This window comes from Acinonyx jubatus, chromosome A1 (genome assembly GCF_027475565.1).
Source record: "Acinonyx jubatus isolate Ajub_Pintada_27869175 chromosome A1, VMU_Ajub_asm_v1.0, whole genome shotgun sequence".
Lineage (NCBI taxonomy): Eukaryota > Metazoa > Chordata > Mammalia > Carnivora > Felidae > Acinonyx > Acinonyx jubatus.
In genome coordinates, this window is record NC_069380.1 from 12,578,502 (window position 1) to 12,595,398 (window position 16,897).

The window sequence follows — 16,897 nt, forward strand, 5'->3', positions numbered from 1 at the left end:
ACTTGATTATATGTAGATACTCTATTGCATGTATGAAATGAAGTAAAATTTTGTTTTGTTTTGAACATTTTGTAATTGAAAGACTACCAGAGGTGTTGGCAAAATACTGTTAGAAAGCATTAATACTCTCTTCCTAAACAGACTTGACCAGAGGGTTTGGAAGTCCAATTAGTATGTGGCTGGTCAAGGGTATAGGTTACCCCTGATTTGCCCTGTGGCAAATCAAGGACCTTTGCTTGACTTTTACATTTCTCCACATTTTCCTAAGCTGATAAACCAAGTGTTTGTTGATGTACTGAAGTACAGTACATTAGTGTGGCCCAGGATTGAGGAAATAAAAAAAGAGGATAGAACACCTGTTCTTGAAGACCTTTCAATCCAGTTTTATTGAGAAAACCTTCACCCTCTGTACCAGATGTAGCTCCTATGCTTATAGCTGCTTTTTAAGGAAACAACAAATTGGTATCTGTGGAAGTAAGGGTATGCCATGCTCTATCCTTCCTCCAAAGTTGCCTCAGAAGAAATCACAAAGGGCTAAAAATAAGTTCTAAAGCTCATGCCCATTAATTTGAAAACTGCCACAACCCCATCACCCAAGCAGGCAAGGAGACATAAAGTTTTCCCAAAAAGGAAATATAAAAAGCTAATGAATGTATGAAAAAAAATTGGTCTCAATAGCAGTAAACAATACTGAAATGAGATATTGTTTTCTCCATAAACTTAGCAAGGTTTTGAGAACACATTGAATTCAGGGTTCGTGAGAGCAAGATGAGGTGTTTATTACCTTCCCCTGCCAAGAGTAGCTTGAATTAAAGCACTTTTTCTAGAAAATAACTTTCTAATATCCAACAATATTGCTTTCAATGATAGAAATCTTAGACACTATTCTTAGTAAAAGATCCAGGATACTATATGAACAAAAAATTGAAGCAGCATTTTAAAAAACAGAAATAGTGTAAGCAAAGTAAATGTTTAGTTGCTGGAGATAGTTTATTACATCTTGTATGTGCAAAAGAGGAAATATTATGCATCAACTGTTTGTTATGAATTTATTTATCATGAATTTTAAAAACATGGGGAAATGCTTCTGTCATATATTTAATTAACAAGGAGTAATGCATGGGGCGCCTGGGTGGCTCAGTCAGTTAAGCATCTGACTTCAGCTCAGGTCATGATCTTGCAGTTTGTGGGTTCAAGCCCCACTCTGGGCTCTGTGCTGACAGCTCAGAGCCTGGAGCCTGCTCTGGATTCTGTGTCTCTGCCCCTCCCCCACTCTCACTCTGTCTTTCTCTCAAAGATAAATAAACATTAAAAAAATAAAATAAAACAAAGAGTAGTGCAAATTATATAGGCTTTGGGATCAATTATTTCAAACTAGTAAAAAAAAAAAGAATTGCAAAGAAATATACAAAATGTTAACAGTGGTTATCCTGAGGGGAGTATGAGTGTAGGTGATTTTTTTTCTTTAATTTTTACCATTTTCTATATTGTCCAAATGTTCAACAGCTGTCAGATAAAATATGTATACAAGTGGTCAGACGGATACTCAGAGCATGGTTCTAAGAATGGAAACCATGAAAATATTCTGTACTCATTTATTCTTGACATCTACTATCAGTGTAATGTTGGGGTAAATCACTTAATTTATGAATGCCTGGATTTTCTCACCTCTAAAATGGGGGCAATATTGCACTAAACTTTCCCCCAGGTTTGTTACGATAATTACTTGAGAGGCTGAGCATTAACGATGCTTTTCTAAGTCACAAAATACCTTAAAAATTTAAAAGATATGTTGGAGTTGGTCTTCTGACATATTTCTATGTGGCGACTACTGGGTGTGAGGGGACAATTTGTGACCATGCAACATAAACAAACCACATGGCTTAACTGAGGATCAAACTCAGAATTCACTAGGAGCCTACTCCAGGGCCTTTCTTTGCATCAGTTCCTGCCCACAGTGCTGGAGAGGTAGGGAGGCAGTAGTCTTACAGGATAGGGGAAATAAAGAGGGGTTGGCAATGTGGGCAAGACCATGAAGGGACTTCGAAAGTCAGGCAGAAGGTTTTACCAATTTGACCTGGACTGATTAGGATAGAGATATGTTAAGTGTTGTTTCATTTGTTTTGGGCCTCAGTGTCACAAAAGGCAGCCAGTTTGGGGACATGAGCCTGAGTGGCCAGTTTGCTGGCTGAACTGAAGGGTCAGGTGAGTGGAGGTAGGAGTCTAGCTGGGTCAGAATTTGGCAGTTCCTGAGAGAGGACATGATGTATTACAAGCTGACAATGGCCAGGCCATGTGTGACAACAGAGGTCTGACGCACCACCTCTGCAGCAACCAGCCCAGGAAGCCAACCACAGCAAGAGCCCAGAGTAGTTGGGACTTAGCCAGTGACTGTCAGCTGCCCGAATTTTAATCCCTGCTTCCAGCTCAGGACTTCTCAGCCAAAAATGCTTCTCTAAGCAATCATATAGGAAGCCCCACTTCTAGCTAGCCCTCCTCCAGCCTCTGCACACCGACAACCTCCAACTGGGTCACACCCCGAGCCTTCTCTTTTTTCCACTGTAAAGCTTTTCTACTCTTCTGCCTGCCTTTGAATCTCTGCCAAATGCATGTGATGGTGGCTGACTCTCCTGCTATAGTAAACGTTGAATAAATTACCTCCATTTGTTCTCACTTGGGTGGTCCTCATTTATTTCCATACTCACATATCAGCCTTCAGCTCAGCCATTCTTCCTACTAGTAATACCTAGGGAGGCAATTTGGTGTAATCGAGAGAAGGCATCACTAGGAATCACTTCGAGCCCCCAAGCTGCCTCTGTCCTTGGACCATCTCTTAACCTTTTGAACATCCATCTCCTGAATCTGTAAAATGAAACTTGTATATTACAAGGTGGTAAGATTCTGGTCTTCAAGAAGATATAGCTTGTCAATGTACAGAGAGGAAGTCCAACAGACTCTTACCTGTCTACAAACACACTTTCCTGCCCATAATTTCCAAACAAGGAGAAAAAGAGAGATAGAGAGAGAGGGAAGTGGGAATGGAAGAGGGAGGAAGGAGAACAGGAAAGAGGAAGGCAGATTGGCTGTCTCAGATAGGATCTAGTATATAGCTTCACCATAAGGAAAATGAGAGGCCCATGATTCCAAACTCCGTTGAAGGAGGAGATCAGCTCTGATCTCACCACTCTGATGGGAGCTGGACAGCTTATAACAGGAAGGGAACACTAATGCTGCCTCTATAGGAGAAAGGGGAGCTGGGCTGGACAAACAGCAGTGGCTACTGGTTTCTCTTCTGTTCCAGTCGCTTCAGAGATAAAATATAGAAGTTTCTATGGCCCAAGAAATCACAAGTCCTTTCCAGCCAACACACAGGACCTGAGAGGAAAAGTGCTGAGAAGGCACTAATTTTTCAACACCATACCTTCATTTCACTGCCTTTCCACCAAGTGAAACTACCCATGGAGGCTTTGTGCATTCTACCTATTTCCTCTTTGTGGCCCACTGTCGCATGTAACACTACACTAAGTAAGGATTTAGTAGCAGGCACATGCAGTGAGTTTTTACAAGTGTTGAGTTTTGGGGGTCATGGTGAGAAAGAACAAAAGACCAAGGTTTCCATATAAATGGCACAGTTCATTTGAGGTTTTCCTTCTGAAAATTATGGAACTGGTGATTTTGCATTGGGTGAAAATTCCCTTTAAGGTATTCACAGCTTGCTGCATATGATGGACTTAACAATGCTGTCTCTCACCTCAAAGAAATCTGACAGACCTGATTTCAGTGCTGGCATTATCTCTTGTTCTTGCTGCCGTTTGGAGCAAGTCTGTTGCCCACTTTGAACCTCAGTTACCAAACTTAAACTCACGTTACTCCTCTTGGCCAAAACAATAAAATGAGACTGTGTGAAACACTGTTTATAATTTTTTTAATGGTTATTTATTTTTGAGAGAGAGAGAGAGAGAGAGAGAGCATGAGCAAGGGAGGAGCAGAGAGAGAGAGAGAGAGAGAGAGAGACAGACAGAACCCAAAGCAGGCTCCAGGCTCCGAGCTGTCAGCACAGAGCCGGACACGGGGCTCAAACTCACTAACCATGAGATCATGACCTGAGCTGAAGTCAGACGCTTAACTGACTGAGCCACCCAGGAGCCCCCAAAAGACTATTTATAAACTGTGTAATGAATGTCAGAATGATTAGAATAAAGGAGAGACAGAGGGGGGTCTCCTTACTGGGTCAAGCACCAGTCAGTGAATCATCCAACAACACAGCCCAGGCTCCTCAAAGGCAAGTTCCTGTTTCTTGTTTAAGTAAGTTCTTGATTGTGTTTTACCTATTACTCCTCATTGGGTGGGGTTTGGAGCAAGACAATACCTGACTCCTGGACATTTTATGAAATTTATGAAAAATCTTCAAAGGAGCAATGCTGTGGCATTTTTCAAGGAGTATATGATCAAAAAAAAAAAGTTGAGGACTCCTGATGTATTCCTACAAAGCATTCATTTGGCTATCAAATAAAGGACAAAAAGAAGGAAAACAATATATAGATACTAAATCTTATAGATACTTAATCTTGACTTATGGTCAAGAATTAATGGTTACTTATGTACCTCTAAGTAAGTAATAGGCACATTCAAATGATCTTTTAACCAGCTGCTAAATGAAAACACTATTTTTTTCTACCAGCTCCCTCCTCTTGCCAGTTTCTTTGTACTGGTTAAATTTGATGGAAAGACAATGCCTAACAGAATCATTTCAGACAATGGAGTAATTACTACCTTGAATATTTTTTATCTTACAGAAGAAAGTGCTTCTTTATTTTGGCTTTCCTATTTTTCTTCTAATAATGAGGCTAAGTAACGTTTAGCCAGCTAGAAGCTTGCTGGCATTCAGAGGCAGCCATTGAGAAAGGACTGATCTGAAATGAGAGAAGAGGGAGCCATTAGACTAAAAATAAAATGAATTCCAAGCTTTTACTTTCTCCAGGGTTCTCTAGAGTGTCATAACTTATGGTTAATGAGGGCCCCAAGGGGGAAGGTCATAAGTCAATGTCACTCTGCCGGATCAGTGCAAGCCATAGAGCTAAATGTGTCAGTATATTTTGCCCTTGACCACAGGGATCTGGAATAAACCAAGGCATAAAATAACCTGACTTGCCCCTGAACGAAGAGACCCTGCTGCTAAAATGAGACTAAGCCATGTGGTAAGGTCAAAACATTCCTTTGACCTCAGGATTTGGGGCAGAATTTCTCGGAATGGCATGACACATTTTCATGATTTCTAAATGGAGGAAATCCTTCCTAATCTCTAAATGGAGGAGAATTTATACATCTCCATGGATCTCAGGAGAAATGGCCATTGCTTCTGTGAATACACTTTGTGCTGCTGGTTTTTTTTAAGTTTATTTTTGACAGAGATAGAGTGTAAGCATGAGTGGGGGAGGGGCAGAGAGAGAGGGAGATACAGAATCCAAAGCAGGCTCCAGGCTCCCAGCTGTCAGCACAGAGCCTGACGCAGGGCTCAAACTCAAGAACCGTGAGATTATGACCTGGGTCGAAGTCGGATGCTTAACCGACTGAGCCACCCAGGCACCCCGTGCTGCTGTTTTAATGTTACTAATATGTGAATGAGGACTTACCACATAGAATCACACCATTTATGGGCTGGACATGATCTCAGACAACATGTTAGTGTAGGAGTTACTATAGTGAGCTAGAAAGAAGATTCCTGGGCAATCTTAATAGAGCACTGTGGTTAAGCGCAGGGAGTCTGTATCTAGGTTGCTTGGATTTCAATGCTGGTTCTGTCACTTCACCTTTCTACCTCGGTGACCTCATATGCAAAATAGGGTTAATTAAAGTATGAGATTCACAGAGTGTTGTGAAGAGTAAAATGCCTAGAGTATCGGCCAAATTAAGTGCTATGTAATGTTTGCTCATATTATTGAATAATTTTGCATAATATTAATTATATGGTTTAAAATTTGTATTAACCACAAAAGAACATTTGTATGTTTGAAAAATGGTAAATCATATATATGGGAAAGATGATCTATTCAGTTTACACAGTGTTCAGTGAACATTCTTGGACCAGTTGCAGTTACTAGAAATAAATTCTGTCCCCACAGCCTTTGTCCCAGAATTTGGGAACTAAAATTCATCTATCCATTCAACATCTATTGAGCACCTACTATGTGCCAGATACTGCTCTAGGTACCGGAAATACAGCACTGAACAGAGTCAAAGTCCCTGCTCTCATGATGGTTATAGTCTAATGTAATGAGTAAATCCTTTAGTCCATTTTTTTTAACATTTACCTATTTTTGAGAGACAGAGAGAGACAGAGTATGAGTAGCGGAGGGGCAGAGAGAGAGGGAGACAAGAATCTGAAGCAGGCTTCAGGCTCTGAGCTGTCAGCACAGAGCCCGATGCAGGGCTCGAACTCACAAACTGTGAGATCATGACCTGAGCTGAAGTCAGACGCTCAACCGACTGAGCCACCCAGGCACCCAAGTCCATTTTTTTTTAATCTGAGGTTCAGAGAATCCTCAGCTGACTGCCCAAAATCACACAGCTAGTCCTAGATCTTGTGATCCCTTATCACATCAGACTTTTAAAAAACCTTGTTTACCATGCAACTTTAAAAATGTCTGGAAGAGGCATTTGCCTGTCAAGCTAGCTAATACAGAAAAAGTGTGGTCACATAAATGCACTGGCTGTTCCACATGTGACTCAGTTGTGTGCTTTCCCATCTCCTTGGGGCTACCACATGTCCCCCTTTGCCTCTCTTGTCACGTTCACCACACTAAGACCTTTCTGATACTTCCATTTAAAAAACATCTGAAAGCTGAAGTGATGAGTGAGGACAATAGTGACAATAAAGCAATAAAGATTTTCAGTATGGAAATGTTATAGAAGAAGAGACAACTTCATCTTGAGAATTTCAAGCTTCATACTGCATATTAGGAATGCTTCTGTACCTGTTGGGATAAAATGCTTATGTGCTTTGCGTCTCTTTTCCAGACTTCCCAAGTTGTACCCTAACCTGTTCAGAAATACCTACTTTACTCTCTTAGAACTTAGGGAATCAACTTAAATTTGTTTTCATTCTCTTGTTTAGATAGACATGTATAGGAAAGTGTTTAAATAGGCAGTTAAGCATGTAGTTTTAGGGGTATGTGTGTGTGGCCTTTTATCTTCCCAACCATTGCATTTCTTCATTTCTAAGACATGATTCTCTGAGATAGACCATTAGATTTTGTGTGAAGAAAGAAAAATAATACTCAATTAAATGATCACTTGCCATCAACTGTAAATTTCATCCCGATTTCAGAGATGCAAAAACATGAAAAGAGCTTGATAATTCTTCATTAGTAAAAAAAAAAGGGGGGGGGAGTTTCATATAACCCATTACAAAATTATTCTTTTTAATGGATGCTGAATAATTATTGCATGAAAACCCTTTGGACTTGTTTCAAATATCCATCAAAAATGGCATCTGAGGGGAAAAAAAGTAGAGTGCTAAAACCAAGTCCTGGGTCTTTTATTAGAGCATAAACTGAATGCATAGATGAAATGATGATGTTTTGGATTCACATCACAAAAATTACGGGAACATATAGATCAAACAAGATTGGCTATGGGTTGATAATTGTTCAAGTTGGATTGCAAGACATGATGGGAGCTTAGTATATTATTCTCTTAATATTTCAGAAAAAAATTTCCGTTGTAAAGCATTAGTAGTAGAACCTCCCACAAATAGGATTGGCTTTTCTTAAATGGGGGAGGTTTGTTCTATGCTCATGGTGGCAGGTTCCAGACAGAGACTGAAAAGAATATTTCCTGGGACTGTGAGTGATGAGGTAAGTGGAAGGTATGCTTACCACTAGTCCTTCATCTTCCTTCTGAATACCTTATTTTGCTGACGTTGCCTGGGTCCTACCTTTTACTACAGTGATAGCTGGCTAGTCCTTGAAATTACTTCTAGACCCACAGGCCGCTGTGCTACTTTACAGTACTTGGTCATCCTCAGAGGGTACACAAGGCTGGTGTAAAGAATAATTAAAAGCAGCAACAATAGCAGTTTAAAATTGAATTGAATGTTCCCTTAACTATGCTAAGTGGCTTACCACGCACAAGTTTATTTAATTCTCTTGACAACCCTAACTTGTCAATACTATTATGATTTTATTTTTACCCATGAGGAAACAGACTGAGAAACTTTAAGGGCATTCCCCAAAGCTGGCAAGTGGCAGGGTCTGGGTCTAAACCTGAGCCTGGGCTCGAAACCACACTAGGTATTGCCTTCTTTCCCAGTGATACTGGATTAAGAGCAATGGAAATCACAGCCTGCTGAGAATCACTTGCAGACCAGAACTAAAGACAGCCTCAAGCCAATAATCAGCAGATGTAGATGGGTGAAAAATAGCACAGATGCTGGAAAGCAACTCTTGTAGAAACAAATCAAAAGGAATGCAGAAACTCTACCAAGTAGATAAACATAGTACTAGCAGCGGGACAGGCAGAAGAGGCCAGCTCATGGATGATTTCCATTTTCTCCTGAGTCTTTAAATCATTTCAGAGTGTGCTCCTGCTTTGTCAAGCTTCTCATGTATGCGCTTAGCTGGTGTGTTACACATCATCCACTGGAACTCACACGGTCCTTCTAGACTTCCAAAGCTTGTCTCACTCCATCAAGAAACTTAATGCTCATTAACTGTCATGATATGAAGAATATTTTCTTTTATGACTCTGTCCCTCCAGGGCCCTAACTGTCCAACCACAATTTGTTTCAAAATCTAATCATCACTCTTAATCTTATAGAGACTCAAGATCTCTCCTGCCCTGCTAGGCTAAGTACTACCCTCCTCTCCAATTCACAAATACCTAAGTAACAATGAAATAAATAGATCTTTTGGAGTGGAAAATCTTGAGGTCATCAACTGGATTAGCCCATCATTTGGAATGCAGGGTCTGAGGGTAATTCAGGGATGACATGTATACTCCGAAGCAACGGAAGTCACACTGGGGGTGGGACTAGGATGAGACGCTTGTACTGGAACTAGCACAGGGCTTGGCATATAGCATATTCCATTTGTACTCTTCCCCTACGCTTCTAATAATGTCACCAAAAAACACATCACCTTCTTTGCCTACACCATATGGAATTTACCATCAACCAAAGTCCTAAAGTCTTATTTCACAAGTGCAAGTTCTTCCAACGAGTACTTGTGCATTTATACTTACAAGTCAAAGTAAATAATCTTATATTTACCACTGTTACATAGTCTAGGTAGATTCAGATCAGATCTGCTTGGATTTTGATAATGTCAACAGACTAATGAACTAATTATTTTTGTATGTGTGCTGCTGAAGTAAGCACTATAGTAATGCTTCTTGGCTTTATATCCAGAAATCTGTATAATATACATCTATCCAAGACACTGACAAAAATACTTACTAGAATAGGACCATGAACAGAGTTTTTTATAAGCCACCAGACTGCCCACCCCCAACCCCTGGTTGCTAAGAAGCTCCCTCTAAGTATGTTCATTCAACCAGTTATTAATCTGCTTAATTGCATTAGCTCAGCTCGTATTTCTTAATCTTATCTCCAATTATATCATGAAGAAATTACACAATGACCCACTGAAGTTCATGAACATTTTGTCTGTTGCATTTCCTTGCACTCTTGTTTCCCACTAATTTGGCCAGATTTAATTTGGCTAAAAGCAATTTGACTAAAAGCAATTTGGTCAAGAAGACGATTTTGTCAAAACAGCGATCTGGATACGAAGAATAATGCCAATCAGTGTTTTCAAAGTTGATAATTTTTGTGTGTTACTTGATAGAGCTATGACCCATTTTGTACCTTATATATATTTGTCAATATTCTGTTTTTTCTCAATAGTTTGATTTTTAAAATTACTAATCCATCTCTAGCCAGTTGTTCAAGCTGGCTTGAACATTCAAACATTGCTTATAATGCAGACTAACTGAAATAATATAACTGTACAGCAGTTAATTAGAAGAAAGCAAATGTCCAACAACTGATGTATTGTTTTTTAAAAAAATATGCTAGGTTCCAGATACCATATGGTAGGTAAAATATAATATGTACTCATAGGAAATGCATATAAGGATATCATACACTAATGTTCAATCATGGTTGGCACTCTTGAGTGGGATTATCTTTAAAGATTTGTTTTGGTTTGTATTTATAATTTTCCATAATAAGCATGTGTTTCTTAAAAAGTCTAAAATAATACATAAATCATAATTGTAGTCAATTGTTCAATCACTCCATTAGTTTCAAGTATGTAGCTGCTTTTTTGGATTCTTGTTCCCTAAGCAATTCCTTAATTGTTCAAACTTTGCAGTATAAACAGAGCAATTGTTTGAAGATGAACTCTGGAAACTAACATAGTGTTTGAAGATACTTATAGTGTTAAAAGCTGTCCCATGTTTTATCACTCATACCTGAACATATAATGATGGAAGATATTCATTGTTTTTAAGTTTACTTGTTTTTGAGAGAGAAAGCGTGCGAGTGAGTGAGGGAGGGGCAGAGAAAGAGAGGGACAGAATCCCAAGTAGGCTGTGCACTGCCAGCACAGAGCCCAACAGGAGGCTCGAACCCACGAACCCTGAGTTCATGACCTGAACCCAAATCAAGAGTCAGATGCTCAATTGACTGAGCCACCCAGGTGCCCGTGGAAAAGATTCATTTTTTTTAATTTTTTTTTAATGTTTTATTTATTTTTGAGATACAGAGAGACAAAGCATGAACGGGGGAGGGTCAGAGAGAGGGAGACAAAGAATCCGAAACAGGCTCCAGGCTCTGAGCTGTCAGCACAGAGCCCGACACGGGGCTCGAACTCACGGACCGCGAGATCATGACCTGAGCCGAAGTCGGCCGCTTAACCGACTGAGCCACCCAGGCGCCCCAAGATTCATTTTTAACTAATGTATTGTGTTGACCAATTTGCTTTTGACCAAATTACTTTTGGCTAAAAACATACTACCATCTACCAGGCTAGTAATATATTAGAGAAAATAAATGTGACTATCCCCATGATTTCCTTTTAAGTGAATCTATGCTGGATCCTAGGGATCCACTGGCATCTCCTTGGACACTCTATAAACCATTCCTTTAACAATCCATTTTAGAATCTAGCCAGTTTGAAAAAATTTAGCACTATGTGTAAGTTCCTTTTGAAACTGTCTGAAGACACCAATGGGGGATAACCCCCTACTTGAAAATAAATGCTGATAAACTCAGCTGTCTGAGCACTCCATTCCAAGTATTTTACACTGTTCTCAAGGAAATTGCTCAATTTCTCCACCCTGTAGTGTCTCTACAGAATGAATTCAAGAATATGACATACCTTTAATATTCTCCCACCCCATAGTTTTCCCCTGCTATTTTCCCTTGACCCACCTTACTGTTATCACTGTTATTTTAAAAATCAGTGTGGTTCCAGGGGCAGTAATTGCTGCTTGGCCCTGCTCTTGGTCTATATTTATGGCTGTCTGAGAAGGAAGGTGTAGAGGAGTCACCACAAGCTCCTGTGAGTTGCCAGCCAAGTCTTCTTGAGCCTTCTAAGTGCTGCCTTCAGGCAAATAGGTGATAGGTTGCACTTTATGATTTTAAGTAATATACCATATTAGATATGACAAAATATTTAAATTATTTTCCATCTTCTTTGTAAAAGGATCTGGTCAGGATTAACTTTAAGTTGTCCTCACCTTCCTAGGGTTTGTTCAAAATACAATAATCGGGGCACCTGGATGACTCAGTCAGTTAAGCATCTGACTCTTGGTTTCACTCAGGTCATGATCTCACAGTTTGTGCATTTGAGCCCCACATTGAGCTCCACGCTGACAGTGAGGAGCCTGCTTAGGATGCTCTCTCTTTCCCTTTCTCTCTGCCCTCCAGTGCCTGCGCTTGCTCTGTCTCTGTCTCTAAATAAATAAATAAATAAATAAATAAATAAATAAATAAACAAACTTAAAAAATAAAATAATCGCATCTCTCAGTGTTTGTTCACAAATATTTGCTTGCCTGTGTAATCTGAAAACTTGAATGATTGAAGGAATGTACTTTAAATAGGATGTGAAATCATAGTAATTTCCTATTCCTTCAGGTTTTCATTCATTCGATAAACGATGAAAAGTAAGAATAACAAAAATAAAGGAAACTATTAGCTCTATCTAGAGACAAATGAGACACTGTTTAAATATGAGTTCTAGAATGGTGGTGATTCCATCAGGGTTTGGTTGTTAGAATGACAGAGAATAATTACTTGAGCGTTTATAATTCCAGTGTCTCTGTCTACCTTTTGGCAACTGCCCTCCAAATATTCCTATCAGAGTCTGAGCACAACTCTGAGGAAAAGACCCAGGTCTGTCAAAGATGAAAAACAGAACAACCTGAGTGAACCTCTCAGCGGAGAGGTGTCATCTTTGATCAAAGAAATAGAGAAATCTTGAAAAAAGCTTTTCTGGTCCCTGATTAGGTAATTTTTCCTGAACTGACCTAGGCAATATAGTTCACCTTTGTTTCTGCCCTTTTTTTCTCCCCAACCTTTTTTTTGTCTTTTAATTTTATTAGAATGAGACAAGGAATTACCAAGAATGGCTCTGATGTAGTGTCTGGTTAATGAAGCTAACACACTGCCTAAATATTTATTCTCACGTACAGGGTATTTAGATTGCATATGTGTAGAAATGTTGTCAAGTTAAAAATAACTCTTTCTGCAAGGCAATGGCACATTGGAATGCTAATCCAAGCCACTGTTTATCCTTCTGAGACTAGCATCCTGGGTGTCCTGGCTGCCCAAAGTAAACAACCCCAGCCTCATTTCCTTAGGAATCTTCACCTTTTTGCTTGAGCTCTTTTAAAAATGTGTGCCGAGACTAGCAAGAAACAGCAGCAAGAGGAAGAGAAAAATCTTCAGATAGCCGCTTGTTTCCAGAGACCCCCCACATTCTCTACTGAACTCCTGGTGGGTAAATTTCCTTCCCTCCAGACCAAAGGTAGCTTCGCCATTCTGATCCTTAGAGTCAATGAGGACCTTGCCTAAACAGAGTGCAGCTAATCAATAACGTGGTTCAAAGGGTAGGTTCATGGAAATACCTGGAGCCAGGTGAGGACACTTAGTCCTGGAAGGGCGAAAGGCTGGAGAAGGGGAGATGGCGTCTAAGCCAGGCCCTACCACTGCTGTTCCTTTGGACTTTAGCTGGGGTGCCCTAGCCCCCCTGGGCCTCACCTTCGCAGCTTATAAACTGGAGGGAACCTGTATCACAGGACTGTGCACTGGGGGCTGATAGATCGATGCGAACCACTATTCAGAGTGAGAAAGACAATGATAAGCAAGAACCTGGATACTTTGTGTGGATGCATATTGGTGCTGTTGGCGAGAAGGGCACAGAAAGGGGCTTGGGGTCTCAGGGGAAGTTTGAGGTGCCCACAGTAACATTCCCCAGGGAAGAGACAAAGGTAAAGTAGGAGAGTGGGAGAAACATCTGGGCAAAGATTTAAGAGAAAAGAAACTGCGTGAATAGAGTGTAGGTCTTCTCCTTTATGCTCTCCAGAGCACAGAAAGATTAACAACACTTTTCCCTACAACAGAGAAATATTCTACAGTGATGCCCTCTTAGAAACAGATTATTTACATAGCTAAAAGCATGAGTATTTCACCCTTGGAGTCTTGTTAAACTTGAACAAAAACATTAAAAGCTCCTGTAAATTTCTACAAAAAAGACTGGATGACGCCGTTAACATGAGACACATAACTGCCTTGTATATTGTTGAACTTGTTCTACATCATTTTATGTCTGACAAACCACGGGCTCTTAGTCTGCCTTGTAATAACTTCCAGCTTCCCACGGTAACTTGCCACAATCACAAGGAACGGGTCTGCTCCAGCAGCACCTGACCCCAGCAGATCTTCCAGCTTGTGCAGAGCAGTGCCAACAGAATTTGGCAGCAGGTTTCTCCAATCAATCCCCTCCCAGGCCTTAGCAAGCACCAAGCGACCCTTGGGGTAAAGACCCACAGACCTGGACTGACATTTGGTTTCAATTCTGCTGAGCTTCTTTCCTCTATGGAATTAATCCTGTTTACACACACCCATTTTCAAGTGGCAAAGATAATTTGATCCCGTATTAAAGGACACTGATTACTCTGAGAACAGACAGAAAAAACTCAGCCCATCTTGGGCACTTCCATACAAGTGGAAAAGCACAGCAAGTCTATGTGACTATTTCATTATGGAAGCATTTTTCTTTTTTAAGCAGTGGCTTTTTTTTTTCTTTTGGTCTTTTTAAACCAGAGCTGTGTGTGCATGTTTGACAGTGAGCTGTTATTCTAAAAGGCAGCAGGAAAGGCGGCATGTTAAAGTTTCACATTAAACAACAAAGAGTTTCAAGGAACGTCCTCAAATTACATTCACGGTTTCAAAGTTCAAGAATTGTGGCAGAGCGCTGCTTACCTTACAATTTCAGGTCCCAAGAGGTCTTTAAGTCTAAAGCAGTACATCAAATGTGCAGGATTTATTTTCTCGCGTAAAAGTCTAATGTGTCATAGCACCCAGCTCACTGGGAGGAACCGACCTCCTCTTCCCGAACACCAATGAGGAAACCAGAGGAGCACATGTGGGAAGTGGCTTCCCTGAAAGCCTGTCACAGTCTGCCCATGCTCTTTGTGATGGAGGTGCCAAATCAACCTTGGCATGAGGCTCACAAAGCACTTCATTGTGAGGTCCTGGTTAAGTCTTGGGGGAAGGAAAGAGTTATTCAAAAAGGGGAGGGGGGCTCTAGCCAATCTGTAGTTTTCATGCTTTTGTTGGGATGGGCCTCCCATTCATTAAAAATATAGAGAATTATTTTTTCTGTTAGCTTCCTAGGGAGCAAGTAAGACTTGTAACAACCCACCAATACACAGAGATAAGAGGAAAAGCTTGTCTCTTGGAATTCTGCTATGCTCCTGGCTGGTGTGAAGAAGGGCTCTACAGTTAAAACTCCATCTCACTTCTTAGAAAAGTGTCTAGTCTGCAAGAACTGCCAGGATGTTTTATTGGAAGGAAGTTCACAATTATGAGTGTACAATAATGTGTGCTAACCAGGCCCCACCAAGCCCAAAGATAAAATGAAAATCTACTGCTCTGTGCAATAAAATCAATCTGTGACATAATATTTGAAGTGGACTTTCCCCATCAAGCTAACTAGAAGCCATTGTGAAAAGGAAGTACATGTCTTCTCATGGGACATGGATATACAGCGACCAGAAAAACATTTACTTTTACTTTCATGTCCATCTGCTACAACATGCCACAGAAAAGAAAAGAGGTATTGGGTGGCAAAAAAATAAATAAATAAATAACAAGTCAAAATAATCAAGCCTCTTCAAACTCCATACATTAAGACTTGAGCCATGATTACCCTAGGCTTAGAGTTTGATGCTGTTGGGTCTTTCTGCAGCCCTTACTAGGACTCTAGCCTGAAGCAATTAATCATGGTGAGCAGTTGGCTCTGGGTGTAACTAAGAGAGAAAGGCAGCACCTTTGAAGTAGAAAGTGGGGCAAAGAGACCCATATTCAAGTTCTGGTTATGGTTATACAATCAGCTCTAAGCTCAGGAAAATCTTGAGGTCTCTCTGGATCTCAGGTTTGTTTTTGTCCAATGAGGCAGTTGCACCAGTTCAGGAATAGAAAAGTAAATGCAAAGACTCAAAGTGCAGGTCAGCGGGTGGGCTAAGGTGAGATGGAAAACACAGGTCTGTACTTCAGACGTAGCTATTATTCTACAATAATGGATCCTGATTGGTTATGGGATGAATTGTGATCTTATGATTTTTTTTTTTTATTTTAAAGTTTATTTTATTTACTTGGAAAGAGACAGAGACAGCGCAAGTGGGGGAGGGGCAGAGAGAGAGGGAGAGGAAGAGAATCCCAAGCAGGCTTCATGCTGCCGATGCAAGGCTCGAACCCACGAACCCTGAGCTCATGACCTGAGCTGAAACCAAGAATCGTACGCTTAACTGACTGAACCACCCAGGTATTTCCAAATCTTCTGACTTTTAAAAAGAAGCTAGAAATTCAGATTTTTATGTGAAATCTCCTGAGTTTTATATTTGGAGACACATACTCAAAATGTTTAATGAATGCCATGAATGCCGAGAAAAATCTATCTGCTGTTAAATTTGCCCTGTAGGTTACCAGTTTGAGACTTACAGACTAGATGATCTTGAGTCTTATCCTGCTAGAAAATAAAAAACCCAGGGAAATTGGTCTCTAAAAGAAACTTTCAGCCACTTAGCAGTCAAGACAGGACTTAAAGAAGAGGCTGCCCAGTACTCCTGTGGTGACACTGGAGATCCTCACTCCCCTACTTCATGGTGGTGACCACACGGGTGATGACCTTACATGACTGACTTTCTTTGGATAGGGCTGGTGTGGAACCCATGAGATCATTAGCATTCTAAGAATCTGATGAGTGGAAAAAAAGGCAGGAGAACCCACACAGGGGAGAGAAGAAAATATTGTTCCAGCAATATAAAAACCAACCGGATCCAATGCTGCTAGTCTTATCTTAAGACTGAAATACTGAAAGCAAAAGCAAAAGGTCCAATGGGACTTATGTAACAGAAGCAAAGGTTTATTGACTTGCTCAATAAAAGAGAGATGTTGGGGTGTGGTAAGTTGGAGATGTGTGCAAAATGAAGTTCACCAAATAATTCTCTTCTAGGTCGATAGACAGAAGTAAAGTTAGGAATACTCAGTCCTCATGGTCTGACCAGTACAATCCTTCCTGAGCTACTGGATGAGCTCTGACTAGGCGAAGAATCCCCCTTCGTGAGTGGGGACTCATCCTTGTTAAAAGAGAAGAGTGCTGAATCATC

The 16,897-nt window shown here is 40.4% G+C and overlaps 1 protein-coding gene across 3 annotated transcripts in view; it reads right to left on the reverse strand.

Annotated features, from left to right (window-relative positions):
• The window catches only part of STARD13 (StAR related lipid transfer domain containing 13), a 537,950-nt gene extending 523,264 nt beyond the window's left edge, over positions 1-14,686 (reverse strand). For all 3 annotated transcript variants that reach the window (XM_053214230.1, XM_053214222.1, XM_053214218.1), the window contains exon 1: positions 14,490-14,686. The gene's annotated coding sequence lies outside the window, so the exon portion shown is untranslated. The remainder of the gene's footprint in view (positions 1-14,489) is intronic.
• Between the last annotated feature and the right edge of the window lie 2,211 nt (positions 14,687-16,897).